The sequence below is a fragment of the Arvicanthis niloticus genome, chromosome X, assembly GCF_011762505.2.
Source record: "Arvicanthis niloticus isolate mArvNil1 chromosome X, mArvNil1.pat.X, whole genome shotgun sequence".
NCBI lineage: Eukaryota > Metazoa > Chordata > Mammalia > Rodentia > Muridae > Arvicanthis > Arvicanthis niloticus.
This window is the reverse complement of record NC_047679.1, coordinates 56,715,498-56,719,515: the sequence shown is the minus strand read 5'-3', so window position 1 is coordinate 56,719,515 and position 4,018 is coordinate 56,715,498. Positions and strand designations below refer to the sequence as shown.

Sequence of the window (4,018 nt, the reverse complement as noted above, 5' to 3'; positions counted from 1 at the left end):
GTGTATTTAAAAGCAACTTTTGATTTCTTTCTTTTTTTAAAATTTAAGTCAAATAATTTATTAGCACATAGAAACCTCCAGAAAAATATTGCTTTGCGGTCTGTTGGGAAGGAGCAAAAGCAGTGTGTGTACTTGGTCAGTGTCTTCAGTGTGCACTTCTAAATCCCAGCCCAGGGGTGTAGCCCCCGTTTTCTTTCTGTCCTGGAACTCACTCTATAGACCAGGTTGGCCTCAAACTCAGAAATCCTCCACCTGCCTCTGCCTCCCAAGTGCTGGGATCAAAGGTGTGCGCGCCACCACTGCCCACCTAGCCCTCATTTTCATAGCTACAGAATATGGTATTGCATCAGATGGGTGGGGTGGCCCTGCTACTCATTTTCTTTCTTTCTTTTTTTGAAAGGTAACTATATAAATTTTATTTTAATTAAAAACACACATCAAAGCAACCATTGATTTGGAGAAAAATAAAACAATGTATTTTAAAGGTTAACTATATACATTTTATTTTAATATATTTTAAAACACACACGTATGAGTAAACAGCATACAGACCAAGCTTTAAAGAATCATTTAATGTGTTGGCAGAACTGGCACAGAGAAGGAATAAATAATAGTGCTTTTGGGAAGAGTAGTGATGAATTGGGTCGGCAAGAAAGCCTCCTTGTGGACACAATTACAGAGATAACCTGTAGATGTGCAAAGTTGCTGAGTCTATGACAGAAATGGCCCAACCCACCCAGATAGCCTGTCTCTTTTTTTGTTGTTTTTTTGTTTTTTGTTTTTCTGTTTTTTTTCGAGACAGGGTTTCTCTGTGTAGCTCTGGCTGTCCTGGAACTCACTCTGTAGACCAGGCTGGCCTCGAACTCAGAAATCCACTTGCCTCTGCCTCCCAAGTGCTGGGATTAAAGTCGTGCGCCACCACCGCCCCGCCCACTCAGCCTCTCTATTTGGTTATCATCTACAGGGAATAGACTAGGCCTAGTGACAGTAAGCACAGGGATGGGAGACTGGAGAAAAACTGAGCAGGTCAGACAAGCATGTGTCATATACACCTCAGAGATTGCACTACAGAAACAACTGCTACTCTTTGGCAGTTGTCCTATTCCTGTCTAAGTTAGGTGCAGTTAACAGAACCTACCCAAGGCTGTTTGAAACATGTGAACTGATGAAAACGTATTAAGTCACCCCTGCCCCCTGTATACGGCAGTCTAGGCACAGAAAGCCACGGGTGGCTAACTGGGCAAAGATTCTCAGGACTGGATGTTGGTTGAATTGAGGATTCGAGAAGTCTGCTACTCATTTTCAACACTGAAGCTCAAGTCATTCCACGGTTTTCACTTTAATAGAACTCAAGAAGGTGGTGAGCTCTCAGGTGTCTAAATATACCCTTTACCCAAAGGAACCTTTGGTCCCCACTTCCCTGGTCTGCGGAGGAGGAAGGGCAGGCCAGGCAGGCAGGCATGAGGCACAAACAAGTCTTTATTGGGTTCACACTAGGAGTCCATTGGTCTTGAGGATCTCTGTGAATTTGCAGATTTTCTTCTTCACATTCTTTTCTGCCTAGTTCCATAGCCTCAAGAGCTGCTGCTTCTTCTGATAGTGGATCTTGGCCTTTTCCTTCTGTTTCTCCTCCAGAGTGCCTGTCACTGCCTGGTACTTCGACCCATGAGCCAGACGCCCCAGATAAGCAAACTTTCTGGTAGGCTTCAGCCGCACAACCTTGAGGGCGGCAGGGGTCACCATCCGCTTTTTCTTGTCAAAGAGTGGAGGGATCCCATCCAACACCTTGAGGCGTTCCAGGGCAGCCTGGCCTCTCTTGGTCTTGTGGGGCAGCATGTACAGTACAGTGTGCCAAAGAATGTGGCTTGGGCTTGGAAGTGGTAGGGGCCTCCAGAGGGTTTGGCATTCATCCACTTTCTGAGAAAGGCCAGATACTTTAACTTGTTTCTGTAGAAATTTCCAGAAATGTTGATGCCCTCACATCATACAACCACCACCTTCCAGCCCAGCAGTACCTGCTTGGACACAATGGCCACCAGGCTGCCCAGAAGATAGCCTTGGCCATCCAATACTAGAACTTGCCCCTTCACCATCTTCAGCAGCCGCCCGGGAAAGCTTGATTTCTTTCTTTAAACTATTAACCAGAGAGGCAGATTTAGTGCATGGAGTGAAATTTTCAGAAACATGGGTGGAATGGGGCCTCAAACCCTGATGACTCTCACTGTGGAGGTTAACTTTAAGGCCTGAAGGATATATTAAATGTGAAACTATTGATGGACCATGGGGATCATGATGGAACATGGCTAAACCTTTTAATGCTTAGGAGACTTTCATCACTTGGTAAACATTTTCTAAACCTAGATCAGTTGCTAGAACACTTCAGAGAATTTTCTATTCTATCTTATTGCTCACTATCTTCTCCACCTCACTGGCTTAGACTGAGACAAGGTTTGAGCCTTTGCCAAGGGATTTGAAGAGTAGAATGGTCCCTTCATTTTATAGAGCTATGTTGTCAGTCATAGGGTCCTTCCAGTCTTGAGTAGAGCACAGAGTTTAGAGCTTAAGTCCATCTCTCTTTGCTGGAATGGTAACTGAGGCTGAGAATAGAGCAGGGACTAACACAAGGCACACACTAGCAAACAACCCATGTTACTTGGAAAGCCAAGCATAGTTCACTACGGATCTCCATAAGGTACTCCACTTCTCTCAGCTTCAGTTTTCTTCTTTCTTTTCTTTGTTTTTTACTTTGCAACTTTCAAAAGTTGTTTTATTTAGGCATTTGTTGGACAGAACAACTCAAGAGACTGTAATAAGGGCTGTGCCTGCAATAGGATGAAACTATTTTGGCACAGGAAGGTTGATATATTGGGTGAAGTTTTGGAGCTTCACCTTTGTAATATAAACTTACCTATCTATGTTTGACTTGCACCTTTGTGATTGAGCGTCTTCAGGAAGGGATTACCATTCTTATTGAGCATAAAGAAAAAAAAAAAACCAAGTGTTTCTATTTAGTATTATATCCTGGGAACAAGTCCTTGAGTTAGTCAATTTCAAGGCTGATTCTTGGAGTAGATAAGTTAGCCAGGCTGCGCCTTGCTCCTTTCTCCATGCTGCGTATCTCTCCTCACTCTTGGCCTCGCTTCTCCATGGAACCTTGGCAAACCGAATCCTAGGGTTTCTTGGGTACAGCTTTCTCTTTGCATTTGCCTTTATGTTTCAATGCTGACTTATTAGGGAGCCTTATGAAAATCAAAGTTATCGCGGGGCGGTGGTGGCGTACGCCTTTAATCCCAGCACTTGGGAGGCAGAGGCAGGCGGATTTCTGAGTTCAAGGCCAGCCTGGTCTACAGAGTGAGTTCCAGGATAGCTAGGACTACACAGAGAAACCCTGTCTTGAAAAAACCAAAAAAAAAAAAAAAAAAAAAAAAAGAAAGAAAATCAAAGTTATCTTTCTTCTTCCTAGAAAAACGTTTCAGAAATTTAGTCCATTATCATCACGAGGGGTGGAGTGGGGGGAACATGCAGGCAGACAGTGCAGGAGAAGGAACTGAGAGTCCTACATCTTGATCTACAGGCAGCAGAAAGAGACAATCAGCTTCAGTTTTCAATATTATAAACGGGAGGTTTCCTCAGCAGATGCTGAGACCCACAGCCAAACATTAAGGCAAAGAGAGGGCCTTAATTAGAGGTCTCCACTGGGTCACTCTGGGAACCCTGAAGAAGAGGGGGAGGAAGAATTGTAGGAGCCAAGGGGTGGTCAAGGATACTGGGAGAACACAGCCCACAGAATCAACTAAGCAGAGCTCATAGGGGCTCACAGAGACTGAAGCAACAACTGAGAAGCCTTCATGGGTCTATCTCTGCAAATATGTTATGGCTGTTAACTTTGTGTTTTTGTGGGACTCCTAACTGGGAGTTGGACTGTCCCTGACTCTTGCATACTTGTGGGACCCTTTCCCTCCTATGGGATTGCTTCTCTTAGCCCTGATATGAGTTTTTGTGTCTTGTTTTATTGTGA

The 4,018-nt window shown here is 44.2% G+C and overlaps 1 pseudogene; it reads right to left on the bottom strand.

Moving 5' to 3' along the window:
• Positions 1–1,488: 1,488 nt before the first annotated feature.
• Positions 1,489–2,093, bottom strand: LOC117695307 (large ribosomal subunit protein uL13 pseudogene; annotated as a pseudogene).
• Positions 2,094–4,018: the final 1,925 nt, after the last annotated feature.